The following is a 15,360-nucleotide window of genomic DNA, read 5'->3' on the forward strand; positions in this document are numbered from 1 at the left end:
GCTAATGATGTACCTCAAGGAATTAGACAAGCATGAACAAGCCAAATCCAAAATTAGTAAAAGGAAAGATGTAATAAAAATCAGAGCAGAAATAAATGAAATTGAGACAAAAAAATTAATGAAATGAAAAGTTGGCTTTTTGAAAAGATAGAATCAACAAAACTTTAGCTAGACTAATTTAAAAAAGAGCAAGAGGAAGAAAGAGATTCAAATAAATAAAATCAGAAATGAAAAATGGGACATAGAAACTGAGATCTCAGAAATACAAAGAATCATTAGAGACTATTATGAACAACTGTATGCCAACAAATTGGAAAACCTAGAAGAAACAGACAAACTCCAGAACACATACAGCCTACCAAGATTGAACCACGAAGAAATAGAAAACCTCAACAAACCAATAATCAAAGCCATAATAAAATGTCTCTTATCAAAGAAAAGCCTAGGAGTTGATGACTTCACTGCTGAATTCTACCAACCATTGATTCATTTATTTTTTGAGATAGGGTCTCACTCTGTCAGCCAGTGACTTTGTCAGGTCTCACTTTGTCAGTACAGTGGATGGTTCACTGCAGCCTCAGCCTCCTGGGCTCAAGTGATCTTTCTGCCTTGGCTACCTGAGTAGCTGCAACTACAGGCATGCGCCACAACACCCAGCCAATTTTTGGATTTTTTTGTAGAGACAAGGTCTCACTATGTTGCCCAGGATGATCTTGAACTCTTGAGCTTAAGTGATCCTCCCACCCTGGCCTCCCAAAGTGCTGGGATTACAGGCATGAGCCACAGTGCCTGGCCTCTACCAAACATTTAAAGAACTAATGCCAACCCTACTCAAATTATTCTAGAAAATTGAAGAGGACATTCTTCCAAATTCATTCCATGAGGCCAGCATTACTCTGATACCAACACCAGACAAGAAAATACCACAAAAGAAGAAAACTACAGGTCATATCTCTGATGGACATAGATGCAAAAATCCTCAACAAAATACAAGCAAACTGAATTCAACAATACATTAAAAAGATCATTCACCATGATCAAGTGGGATTCATCCCAGGGATGCAAGGATGTTTCAACATATGCAAATCAATACATGTGATATATCACATTAATGGAATTAAGAACAAAAACCATATGATTATTTCAATAGATGCCAAAAAACATTTTTATAAAATTCAGCATCCCTTTATGACAAAAAGGCTCCTCAAAAATGGGTATAGAAGGAACATACCTCAAAATAATAAAGCCCATCTATGACAAACCCATGGCTAACATCATAGTGAATAGGGAAAAATGGAAGGCCTTTCCTCTAAAGACTGGAACCACACAAGGATGTCCACTTTCAACACTGTTATTCAACTTAATACTGGAAAGTCCTGGCCAGAGTAATTTGGCAAAAGAAAAAAACAAAGGGCATCTAAATTGGAAAGGAAGAAGTCAAATGAGCCTTGTTTGCACGTGACAAATCTTATACCTAGAGAAACCTAAAGACTCCACCACAAAACTATTAGAACTGATAAATTCAATAAAGGTGCAGGACACAAAATCAACATACAAAAATCAATAGTATTTATATATGCCACCAGTGAACAATTTGTAAAAAATCAAAACACCTAGGAATCAATCTAACCAAAGAACTGAAAGATCTATACAAGGAAAACGATAAAATTCTGATGAAAGACATTGAACAGGACACAATAAAATGGCAAGATACTCCATGCTCATGGATTGAAATAATTAATATCGTTAAAATTACAATACTACCCAAATTAATTTACAGATTCAATGCAATCCCTATCAAAATACCAATGACATTCTTCACAGAAAGAGAGAAAACAATCCTAAAATTTATATGGAACCACGAAATACTTCAAATAGCCAAAGCAATCCTGAACAAAAAGAATAAAGCTGGAGGCATCACACTACCTAACTTCTAAATTTACCACAAAGCTATAGTAACCAAAGCAGCATGATTTTATGCCAGTATGCCAGCATATTGGCATAAAAACAGACACACATAGACCAATGGAACAGAATAGAGAACCCAGATATAAATCCACGCATTTACAACCAACTCATCTTTGACGAAGGCATCAAGAACATACAATAGGGAAAGGACAGTCTTGTCAGTAAATGGTGCTGGGGAAACTGGATAACTATATGCAGAAGAGTGAAACTAGACCCTTATCTCTCAACATATACAAAAATCAAATCAAAATGGATTATCGACTTGAATCTAAGACCTGAAACTGTGAAACTACTAGAAGAAAACATTGGGCAAATACTCAAGGGCATTGGTCTGGGCAAAGATTTCTTGCGTAAGACCTCAAAAGTATAGGCCATCAAAGCAAAAATGGACAATTGGGATTACATCCAGCTAAAGAGGATGTAATCCTCTTTCCACAGCAAAGGAAACAACTAACAAAGTGAATAGACAACCCACAAAATGAGAGAAAATATTTGTAAACATCACTAAATCATCAGAGAAATGCAAATAAAAAACACAATGTGATTGTATCTGTCACCTCAGTTAAAATAGCTTGTATCAAAAAGACAGGCAGTAACAGATGCCTACAAGGACATGGAGAAAGGGGAACCCTCATCCACTATTGCTGGGAGTATAAATTAGTACCACCACTATGAAGAATAGTATGGAGGCTCAACACACTAAAGATAGAACTACCATATGATCCTGCAGTCCCGCTCCTGGGTATATATGTGAAAGAAAGGAAATCAATATATCAAAGAGATAGCTGCACGCCCATGTTTATTGCAGCACTATTCACAATAGCCAAAATATGAAATGAATCTAAGTGCCCATCAATGCATGAATGGATAAAGAAAATGTGATATATATACACAGTGGAGTATTATTAAGCTATAAAAAAAGAATGAAATCGTGCCCTTTGCAGCAACATGGATAGAAATGGAGGCCATTATGCTGTGTGAAATAAGCCAAGCACAGAGAGACAAATATCGTATGTTCTCACTCATATGTGGGAGCTAAAAAAAGTGAATCTCATGAAGATAGACAGTAGATTGGTGGTTACCAGAGGCAGCGAAGGGGAGGGGAATAAAGGCAAAACAAAGAATATCAATGTATTTATTGCTACTGAACTGCATTTAAAAATGGTAAATATGGTAAATTATATATGTATATTGTACCTCAATAAAATTTTTAAAAATACAGGAACCCAGTTTAATTTGAATTTCAGATAAACCATGAGTTTTTTTTAGAATAAATATATTCCATGCACTATTTGGCATATAATTATATTAAACATGTTTTTACTGTTTACTTGAAATTCAAATTTAACTGGGTGTTCTATATTTTATCTGGCAACCCTATTAAGAGTTTTGAATTTCAATGGTTCATATCACAGCCTTAGTTTAGAATTCTAAAATATGAAACAAAAGCCACAATTTCAAAACTGAAAACTTGCAACGTAAACTATATAAGCTCAATTTGTTACAGCTGCAATTCACTTAGACCCGTGTGTCCCAAGATAAGGCCACAGACAAACCATTTTAACAGTTAACTCCACAGGGACCCATGTGTCCCAACAAGACCACTTACCTTTCCACAAGTGTCTTAGCTCAGGCTGCCATCACAAAATACCACAGACTGGGTGGCTTAAACAACAGAAATTTATTTTCTCACAGTTCTGGAGAATAGAAGTCCAAGATCAAGTGCTAGCATGGTCTGTTTCTGGTGAGGGCTCTCTTCCTGGCTTGTAGATGGTGGTCTTCTTTTTTCTTTTTCTTTTTTTAAGACAGAGTCTTGCTCTGTCGCCCAGGCTGGAGTGCAATGGTGCGATCTCAGCTCACTGTAACCTCTGCCTCCCAGGTTCAAACGATTCTCCTGCCTCAGCCTCCCAAGTAGCTGGGATTATAGGCACCCACCACCACGCCCAGCTACTCTTTGTATTTTTAGGAGAGATGGGGTTTCACCATGTTGGCCAGGCTGGTCTTGAACTCCTGACCTTGTGATCCACCCACCTCGGCCTCCCAAAGTGCTAGGATTACAGGCATGAGCCACTGCACCTGGCCAATGGTGGCCTTCTTAATGTGTCCTCACATGGTGGGAGTTGGGAAGCAGGGATTGGGAACAGAGGGAGCAGGAGGGGAAGGGGAGAGGGGGATGGAGGAGGGAAAGAGAAAGCTCTCTGGTGCCTCTTCTTATAAGGGCACTAATCTCATTTATGAGGGCCCCACCCTCATCACCTCATCTAACCCTAATTATCTCCCAAAGGCCTGATCTCCAAATACCATCACATTGGGGGGTAGGTCTTCAACATATGAATTTGGAGGGAAAAACAATTCAGTCAATAACACAGAAACTTACCTAGTTTATAAATTGGATCAATCCCTGACAAAATGTCACTGATCAGCTTCCACTCTGAAAATACTCCATGACTAACCAGCATCCTAACCTCCCCACTTTGAGACACTATGGGACTCCATCAAGATGATGTGGATCCTCGAGTTTAGTAAGAGCCGATGTGGGTTCTGTGTCATCATCATCTCACTGCTTCTGATTGGTCAACTATCCTCTCTCTCTCCCCACTTTTCTCCCTCTAGTCCAGTGGTTCTCAAACATTAGCTGTACCTGAGTCCCCTGGGGAGCTTCTTAAACCTCAGGCTGCTGGGCCCACTCCTGCAGTTCCTGATTCAGTAAGTCTGGGATGGGGCCTGGGAATCTGCATTTCTAACAAGTTCCTTGATGCTGTTGCTGATGCTGGTCCAGGGACCATGCTTTGAGAACCTCTGCTTTAGAGATCCTCTTGAATTGTCTGGGGTTGGGGTTAGGGGCGGTGGCTGAGCATTGGCATTTTATAAAGTTCCCCATGTGATTCTGACATGGAGACAGCATTGAAAACACTGTTCTAATGCATTTCCAACACTGTAGTCAGTGTGCTTTTTGGAAAGCACAGATCCGATAAAGGAACTCATCAGCTTAAAACAGTGAATGGCATCTCACTGCCCTCAGTAATAGACACAGCCCCTTAACAAGGCTTATGGGGCCCTGTATAATGGGTTTCCATTTACTTCACTTTCACCTCCAGCCCCTTCTCGAGCTATCTCACCACCTCATGCCCCACAGTCCAGGATTACTGGGGAAACCACAGTTCCCTGAAGATGATCTTGATCCTTTTCTCCCCAAGTCTTTGCCCATTCTGCATTTTTACTGGGGAAGCTCTCACCACCAACACACCTCTCTACGTGGCTAACCCTTTCTTGCTCTATAGAGCCTTACTACTAACAGCGTGATCCATGGACCAGCTGCAACAGCCTCTTCTGGGAGCTTGTTAGAAAGGCAGAATCGGCCAGGTGCCGTGGCTCCCACCTGTAATCCCAGCACCTGGGGAGGCCAAGGTGGGAGGATCGCTTGAGCCCAGGAGCTTGAGACCAGCCTGGCAACACAGCAAAACCTTGTCTCTAGAAAAAATACAAAAACTTAGCCGGGCATGGTGATCCACGTCTGTAGTCCCAACTACTCGGGAGGCTAAGGTGGGAGGAGGTCAAGGCTGCAGGCAGTGGTGATCGCAGCCTGGGAGACAGAGCAAGACTCTGTCTCAAAAAAAAAAAAAAAAAAAAGCAGAACTTTGGGCCTCGCTCCAGACCTCCTGAATCAGAACCTACATTTTAACAAGATCCTAGAATGATTCATATTTACAGTAAAATTTGAGAAACTGTTTTCAGGCTTTTGTAGATGAACTTTCTCTGGACTGATGCGTCTGAGCCCCAGAAACCCAGCCGGGTGCCTCTCCTATGTGCTGCCACCGCAACCTTCCCTAGCACTTAACACATTGCACCTGACCAGAGCCAAGCGGCCTGGAAGCTCCACAGGGACAGGAACTGTATCTTTACGCATGCTTGCATTCTCCACTCCAGCACAGTACCTGACACATAGCAGATGCTCAAAAATAGTTATCAATTAAATACATGTTTTTAGAAACAAGTAGAGAAAGTATTAGCTTTCCGGTTAGAAAATTTTGGACTTAAGTTCTTGATTTACCACTTACTAGCTGTAGGACCTTGAACAAGTCACCCTCCTCCCAGAAGTTGTTACTCATTGTTAAATTGAGAATATTATCAAGTACCCTACAGAGTTGTTGTCAGGATTAGTGATGTAATAGCTGTAAACCCAGAATGCTATGTCTGCCAGGTCAGAATTGCATGATAAAGAAGAGTGCCCTCCGCCTTAGTTCTCCCAAGCGGCAAGTCTTTACTGAGTTTAGTAGAATACTACTTGTTGAAATAGAAAGGGTGGCCACACTTGAACTTAATGCCATTTTTCTTTCTATTTTCTCCCAACTGCATAAAAGCAAAACCAAATAAACAAACCTGAGAATTGAGCCAGAATCAATGCTTTTCTCAGCATTGTGTCAGAAGAACAAAACTTAAACTGGGGCCAGCAGACCCTTAAGCTCCTTAAGCCAGGCTCTGGGACCCTTGGGATTAAATTTTTAAAATCCTCTCTCCAGTTCTAAACAACAGTAAACAAGGGAACCTTTTATAATGTGGTTCAAGGTGAGGCAGTAAACAAATGACCTTTAAGCAGAATAATCAGCTTAATATGTACTAGCTGGAGGTTAACATTTGCATTGAGAAAGGTCTTATGGTCTTTTTGATAATTCACTCGGAGGTCACTCTAACATCCTCTACCCTCATTCTCCAACCACATGATTCTCTAAACCCCTCAATCTCCCGCTCCCACACATAGTCTACCAGTTGACCAAATAATGAGAGAAGAATGGAATTGTCAAACCAGAATCAAAGGGGTAAAAGACAGAAGGACTTTGAAAGAGGAGAAAGAGAAGGCAAGCGGAGGGAAACTATCCATCCACTGCAGACTCAAGTGTATGTTGGCTCAAAAAGTTGAGGACTAAGGCCAGCCTAGGTCTCAGCCACCCTGCAGGCTTTGTGTGGGTCTGAAAACTTGACCTGATTATATGCTCCTAAGTGTTCTAGACTGGCTAAACCGAAGACTGTTGTATTATAAATCATGCCACCCCTGCACCCACTTCCATGATCACAAAGAAAACATAATGCTAGCGTTATTAGATAAGCCGCAAAGGTCATCGAGGTGTTTCTTTGCACTAGCACACCCAAACGAAATACTTGCTCTGATCTTTGCATAAACAACATTTGGATGAACAAACATTTCATACTTTCATTATGTTTGTCTGTGTAAGGGACAAAATCTGTCACCCGCTGCATACTTCTGAAAACATTATAGGAACAAGTTGACATACTTTCTCAATTATGCAGAATTCTCTGCAAAAATTAAATTATTAAAATTAATTGTAAGAAACACAGGAAACTGCTTATGGAGGGATCAGAGTAAGAGACTGACAGAAGGGAGTAATGAGGCTTCTCCTCCATTTCCTTCTTGGAAACTTTTTCTGCACAGAGAAAATGTGGTTGAAAATCTATTGTGCCTTGGATTGAGTTAAAGGTCACACCCAAGGATTTATACAGATTTAGTTCTCATCTGGTCCCTTGAAGGGGGGAAAAGTTAAAGTATCCAATATAAATCCATTGAATGATGCACTGATAACACAAATTATGTCCCACTCCCCTCTTGGTACATTGGACTTCTATTTCTCTGGCTGGGTATTTCCATTTGTCCTATAATACAATGACAGGCTCTTACAAGGCCAGTTTTCCCCCATTGGAGAACCAAAAGGAGGGGCTGAGCCCGTTTCTTGGGCTTTAATGCCTGGCTACGTGGGTCCGAATCTCCAGCCAAGCCCTTCCTGTAGGACTGTTGAAAGACTCGAGCAGGCAGCCCTGCCTTTGCTGCCTCCCTTCATTTGTTCTCACCTCCGTCCATTCATCGGCCAGTTTTAGCTCATGACCTACTCCAATCATAACGGTCTCCTCTTAAGTCAATCTTATCAAATGCTGTGAGGAATGAATTATGTGGGCCAAATGCAGGAACACAGCGTTCTTCCCAGCTCAGCTCTGCTCCTCTCAGGGGAGAGGTCTGTGGAGCCTCCGGGTGCCTGTCCTGTTCTGAGGGTCACACCTGGTCACCAAAACATATTCTCCTCAAGGCTGTTGACCTTCCTTTCTTGATTCAGGCCTTACAATCCCTACCTTGGGAAGCAGGCAGGCACCCTATTTCTCTGGCCCTCCTCCCTGCCTGCCCACCCCTACCAACTAGGCTGGGCTGCCTGACAAGCACCACGTGACCTCGCCTGTTTCTTCTGATGCCCAGTTTCCACTGGACCTCTGCGTCCTCATTACAAATGAATTTTATCAGCTAGCTGAGGCTTCTTCTCACCTAGTTTGTTAAAATCCAACACTAGTAAGGCTAGGACCATTCCTTCAGTGCAAACAGTGTGCTGAAGATGAGTGTAAGTTAACACTGATCTTACCCTCAGCGGCTCCTGGGAAGCCATACTTCAGGACTGGTAAATCAGCGCGAGGAGGATCACAACCCAAAGTCCTCACAGAGGGAGCAGTGCTGCCAATTTTTATCTAAACCAGGAACAGAGAATAGGAGATGTTAAAAAGAATGCTCATTGGTGAAGGACTGTTCCTAGAGTTTTTCTAAGTAAGTATTCTTGTAGCTATTTAGAAATTGACTTTCAAGAATATTTGCCTGTCTCATAAAATTAAATGATAACAATTCTATATTAAGGTAAAATGGGCTAAATCTTTTTAGGTGGTGTTTTCTTGGTCTTTTTGTATGATTGGCTTCATACAGTGAGTACCGCGAAGGTGTGTCCATGAACGAGGCTATCCTCGCAGGGAAAGAGTTGCTGCCCTGAATAATTCCTTGAGGGGAGTGAAAGAGAAATTTTCGAAACTTTACGAGACACTGATTTATTCCAAAGAATTCTAGATTTTGATAAACTTTACAAATTGCCAAGCTGAGGCTCTCATTCATCTTTTCTCATGTAAATAATAGAAAGATACAAATATTATCTGTCATTTATTTTACTACTACAGATAGTTGTTTACCATTTACTATTTGTTCTCTGTCCAAAATTTCAGATTACAGTTAATTCTCATTATACCTGGTAGTTCTGTTCTGTAGAGTCGCTGTGAACACTGAATTAGCAAATGCAAAACGGTTGCTCCCAGGGGAAATACAGGGTTAGGCTCTTTCAAGCCTCTAGTCACATTTTTTTTGTCTTTTATAACATTATCTTTTGGAGGCTCAGCCTGACATTGTGGGGAGAGGGAGGCCCTGGGCTGGATAGCACTCCACAATGGGGTTATAACGGTCATCCATTTCTGTCTCTTCTCTTTCCCCCAACCTCCCCCTGCTGGTCCCCTCTCTAGTCACATTTTTGTCAAATGATCAATATGTAGCCTTGTTTTATGTGTGTTTCTGTTTAAAGACACTGTGCTCAATATTTACTGTTGATGCATTAACATCCAGTTCACAGCCAACAACAAGGTTTATCTAACACGTGTATTTTCTCCACAAAGCACCTCACAACCTTCCTGAGCTTAGGAACACTGGACAGTGCCTCAGCATTACACCTGGAGTCCACTTTAAATGAATATGTGCATTGTGTGACCCAAATTTTTGCCATTCTGCACATGTCTGCCTCAACAGCATGAAGCATATTTATTTGGGGGTTGAAAATAAATTGTACTTAGTAGGTGGATTAGCAAATATGCAATCTGTGAATAATGAGGATTAGTGAGGAATAATGAGAACTGTGCATATTCTTGGTTCCATGGCCACTCCTGTCCCAACTACCCTCATTCTTGCCTTCTCTCTTCTAGAATCCTCCTGGGCCTGTCTTCCTGAAGTGAAATCCATAATAGGAACCTTTTATTACCACTCTTCAAGTCACCTTATATCTATCCCCCTCTGCAGGGAATATCTGTGAACTGGCAGGAGTGGGACGCAATACATTCAATCATATTTAAGAGGTCATAGCTGATAGGACACTGTTCCAAGGATATTTACAATTTTGTAAGGACCTGTTCTTTAATCATACTGAGGAATGAAGCTTTATCAGAAGGATTGCAGTCATAGGGTGGATACTAGGGAAAGTGGGGGTAAAGAAGGCTCACTTCTTTTTTGTATAAATTAAGTTTGTATAAATTTTGTATAAATTGTACAAGTGCAACTTTGTTACAGGCATAGTTTGTGTAATGGTCAAGTTGGGGCTTTTAGGGTATGCATTAACGGAATAACATACATTGTACCCATTAAGTAATTTCTCATCATCCACTCCCCTCCCACTCCTTCACCCTCCTGAGTCTCCATGGTCTATCTTTCCACATTCTACCACATTTTAAATCCAATCATCCACTGATGGACACTTAGATTTATTCTATATTTTTGCTATTGTGAATAGTGCTGCAATAAACATATGAGTCCAGGTATCTTGTTGTTCTTGTTGAAACAGAGTCTTGTTCCATTTCCCAGGCGGAGTGCAGTGGCATAATCATGGCTTACTGCAGCCTTGACCTCTTGGGCTTAAGCAATCTTCCCACCTCAGTCTCCCAAGTAACTGAGACTATAGGTGTGCACCACCACACTCAGCTAATGTTTTATTTTTTGTAGAATAGGATCTGACTATGTTCCTCAGACTGGTCTTAAACTGCTGTGCTCAAGCAGTCCTCCCACTTCAGATTCCCAAAATGCTGGGATTAGAGATAAGAGCCACTATGCCTAGCCAGGTATCTTTTTGATATATTGATTTACTTTCCTTTGGGGAGATGCCCAGTAGTGGGATTGTTGGATTGTCTGGTGGTTCTCTTTTCAGAAGAAGGTTCATTTCTGATATCACATCACTAAGGGACCACCTACTATGGGAATTGTAGCTTTCTTCCTAGGCCCGTGGTTGCAAAAATGTCCCATGAAGTCTATGTTTCTGGAGTTCTGTTTGATGCCAACAATCTCAGAGCAGTAGAGCCCATGGCCCGCTCCTCCTGGGGTCTCACTGAGCATTTCAAGTTGCTATCCCAATGGCCAAAGGGAGACATACCTGTAGATTGGCCCCCAGTTTTTAAGCAGGTAAAATTCTGGAGTCGAGCATCCATCATATCATACAAGGTCCCTGGCCATGAGAGTACCTTCTCCAGGAATCGGCTAGATGGGAAGACATGTTCCGTGTCAGCCCTCCAAATGTGGTCAAGAGTCTTCCTTGCGGCTTGGGTACGCTCCCTGTTGTTCAAAGGTTTATCATTATTAAAAGACCATTCTAACCAGAGCCTGCTGAGATAAAAGCTGCTGCCCCATCCTGTGCCGGGGCATGTGAGTGCTATTTCAGTGGCTGTGTCCACAGCTCTGAAAATCTATACCTTGGATGAAAGCCCAGCTAGAGAATGGAACATTCCCTTATATATATTCTCTGAAAAACTGTCACATATGCTCAGACATGAAAGAACAGAAAGGCTGACCCTGGCAGCTCCCCACACTGCAGAATTTCAAAAATGCCTGCGGCCTCACCAGAATGAACTGTCTGAACGAAAGAAGTAGAAAGAGTGAAAGCAGACAGAATGTTGGCCGATATGGTTGCCTCTCCTCCCTCCATCCCCAGCCTCCATCCCTCCAGATGTTTTTGCTGAGCTTCTGTCAGCCTTCTTGGCTTACCCTTTAGTCCCTGCCCCAGGGAGCTGAAATCAAGCAAGTACAGCAAATGTTGCACAAATCAAGAAAAAAGCCTGCCTTTTCCTGTTAACTAACATTAGTTTTAGCTTATTTTTAAAGCAACACATTGTTTTCCTAATTATAAGACTTGCCAAACTTACTGCAAAGAAATGAAAAGAAAACTGCAGGTAAGCAACAAGAGCAAATGTCAAAAATCAAGTATAATCTCATCATCCAGATATAACCATTGTTGACATTTTTGTTTCTTTTAGCCTTTCTCTATGAATCTTTTTTTTTTTTTTTGTGGGGGAGGGGACAGGGTCTTATTCTGTCACCCAGGCTGGAGTGTAGTGGCGCAATCATGGCTCATTACAGCCTCAACCTCCCTGGCTCAAGTGATCCACCTCAGCTTCCCGAGTACCTGGGACCACAGTCATGCACCACCATGGCCAGCTTATTTTTAAATTTTTTGTAGAGACGGGCCGCACTATATTGCCCAGGCTGCTCTCAAACTCCTGGGCTCAAGTGATTTTCCCATTTCATCCTCCCACAGTACTGAGATTACAGGTGTTAGCCACCATGCCTGGCCCTCTCTGTGAATCAATATGAATAAATGTTTCCAATGGGATTACATAATGAATATTGTTTTGTATACTGCTTGTTCCCCTCACTTGGCAATATATTCCAATCGTATCTTCAGAGCACCTTTTTTTTTTTAAAGGACACCTCTGCATCCAATTATTTATAGGATGATAATGGGCGATAGGGTTGGAGTTTTAAAATTTTTCCATGTGAACGTTTTACCATTCTCTTTACCTGCCTTTTCTGTGGTATTAAACACATTGCTTAATTCCTATTTTCTATATTTTGGATTGGCAAATTTCTTTTTTTATTATTATACTTTAAGTTCTGGGATCCATGTGCAGAACATGCAGGTTTGTTACATAGGCATACACGTGCCATGGTGGTTTGCTGCACCCATCAACCGTCATCTACATTAGGTATTTCTCCTAATGCTATCCTTCCCTTGGCCCCCACCCCCCAACAGGCCCCAGTGTGTGATGTTCCCCTCCCTGTGCCCATGTGTTCTCATCGTTCAACTCCCACTTATGAGTGAGAACATGTGGTGTTTGGTTTTCTGCTCCTGTGTTAGTTTGCTGAGAATGATGGCTTCCAGCTTCATCTATGTCCCTGCAAAGGACATGAACTCATCCTTTTTTATGGCTGCATAGTATTCCATGGCAGAGCACCATTTTAAATAGCTGCATGGCCTTCCGTTATCATAATTCTTTTAATCAATTCCTATTGTTGAACTTTTACATTATTTCCAGGAATTAAATTGAAAATACATAGAAAGCATTTAACAGCCAGGAGGGGATGGACCCACCACTCAGGATGACCAGGCTGTCAGACCAGAGCTGGGTTCTGGAGGCCCCAGACTGTTCCAGGCATTAACCTTGGTGTTTGAATGGCAGGGCCTAATTTCGTGGGAGGATCCAGGAGGCAGGCATGTGGGGGCATTTGGGAGAAGCACTCCAAGTAGCATCTATGTATCATTTATAACAAATGATTTTTAATATTTTAACAGTCTGGTGGGCATATTGGTACAAGCTTTCTGAATATCGAAATATTTATTACTATTACAAATAGAATAGCTATGAATATCTTTATAGAGAGGTGTCTTCACAAAGATCTCTGATTAATCCTAGAGGCACATTTTCTGGGTCAAAAGATAAGATACATTTGTAGGGCTTTTAGTATAAAATCACAAATTGCTTTCAGAAGAACACAGTTTATAAGTTTACCAAGCTTATTATCTTTTTGATCAACTTTACCATTAAAACCTGCATGCTGTGGAGTAGGTTTTTTGCATCTCAGTTTCTCTTGCCCCACCAAATCTACTTATAGGTATCTATCCCCAAAAACAAAAGAACAAAATCTTGTATGTGCAAAAAGAAGCACAAACAAGGACATTCATTGTAGCATTGTATGTAATAAGAATGACAGCCCCCCAAAATGGAAAAGAAATGACATATTCAGGAATAGGAGGAATCAATGGCTTATATACTTTAGGATAATTTATGTTGTGAAATATTATGCAATAATTAAAAAGAATGAAGAAGGTGTATAAGACTAACATGGAATGTTCCATGACATGTTAAGAAATAAAACAGAACACGTAGCATGATCACAGCAATGTTATGTACAAAGCAGTACTGGAGGCCAGCCTCAGTGGCTCACACCTGCAATCCCAGCACTTCGGGAGGCCGAGGTGGGTGGATCCCAAACTCCTGAGGTTGGGAGTTTGAGACCAGCCTGGCCAACATGGCAAAACCCCATTTCTACTGAAAATACAAAATTAGCCAGGCATGGTGGCGGATGCCTGTAATGCCAGCTACTCGGGAGGCTGAGGCAGGAGAATCGCTTGAACCCGGGAGGCAGAGGTTGCAGTGAGCCGAGATCGCGCCTTTGCACTCCAGCCTGGGCAACAAGAGTGAAACTCCATCTCAAAAAAACGAAATAACAAAGAAGTATTGGAGTATATAAAAGACATTATATGTATATAGATATGCATCAACACATGGATAAATGTCCTTGGGAAGAATACACATCAAGATAGTGATACCTCTGGGGTGAGAAGTGGAATTATAAGGCAAGTAAAGGGTTTCCTCATTTTTAAAGTCTGTATATTTTTATATTGTTTGAATTCTTACAATGAAGAACTGTTCTTAGTGTGTAACCTGGTCGGCGGAGTGGGGAGGAATGGGGTCTTGCTATGTTGCCCAGGCTGGAATCAAACTCCTGGGCTCAAGCGATCCTCCCACCTCAGTCTCCTGAGTAGCTGGGACTATGGGTGTGCACCACTGCACCCGACTATTGTGTGGTTTTTAACAATTATTTAAAGTATAAAATAAAAGGATTAAAATCAGTTTCTTCCCTTTCGTGTTTTCTTCCTTTTAATTTTTCCTAGTAGAAGAATCATTTTTTTCCCCAAACTTTTAAGTAAAACTCCACTGATGTGTAAAACCTACCATCAGTGCTGGTCTAGAGCAGGAGTTCCCAACCCCCAGGCTGCAGACTGGTACCCTGTTAGGTACCAGTTAGGACTGGTAACCTATTAGGAACTGGGCTGCACAGCAGGAGGTGAGCAGCAGGCAGGTGAGCATTGCTACTGAGCTCATACTCCTGTCAGATCCGCAGAGGCATTAGATTCTCACAGCAGCGCAAACCCTATTGTGAATTGTGCATGTGAGGGATCTAGGTTGTACTCCTTATGAAAATCTAATTAATGCCTGATGATCTGAGTTGGAACAGTTTCATCCCAAAACCATCCCTCCCACTGTCTGTGGAAAAATTGTCTTTCACGAAACTGGTCCCTGGTGCCAAAAAGGTTGGGGACCGCTGGTCTAGAGGGCAGAGGTTGGCCACCCCGATCAGTTTCTCGTCCTCTTGGTGGCAGGCCTAACAACCCTCCCCTGAACCCTGACTCCCCAGGCCACACAAATTACTAACCAGCTTTGAAGGCCTGAGATCTGTTCAATCCCAGGAGCCTCACATGTGATTTAACGTTCTGCTGTCACTGTCTTGAAATTATTAATAATTTTTGAACAAGAGACCCTACATTTTCATTTCTCATTGGGGCCTCCAAATTATGTAGCCAGCCATGGTAGATCAGACACTCTCTGAGTTCTCTTTGTCCCACTCACAAAGTCTCTTGCATATATTAACTCATTTAATTCTCAAAATAGTCTCACGTGGTTGGTATCATTACATAGTCTTTTGTGAGT

At 41.6% G+C, this 15,360-nt stretch overlaps 1 long non-coding RNA gene across 2 annotated transcripts in view; it reads right to left on the reverse strand.

Moving 5' to 3' along the window:
* The window catches only part of LOC129049090 (uncharacterized), a 40,795-nt gene that overhangs the window by 16,213 nt on the left and 9,222 nt on the right, over positions 1-15,360 (reverse strand). For both annotated transcript variants that reach the window (XR_008511873.1, XR_008511872.1), the window contains exons 3-4: positions 10,968-11,146; positions 8,388-8,490 (exon numbers count right to left, since the gene is read on the reverse strand). This is a non-coding gene — a long non-coding RNA (uncharacterized LOC129049090). The remainder of the gene's footprint in view (positions 1-8,387; positions 8,491-10,967; positions 11,147-15,360) is intronic.

The sequence above is a fragment of the Pongo abelii genome, chromosome 10 (genome assembly GCF_028885655.2).
Source record: "Pongo abelii isolate AG06213 chromosome 10, NHGRI_mPonAbe1-v2.0_pri, whole genome shotgun sequence".
NCBI classification, from domain to species: Eukaryota; Metazoa; Chordata; class Mammalia; order Primates; family Hominidae; genus Pongo; species Pongo abelii.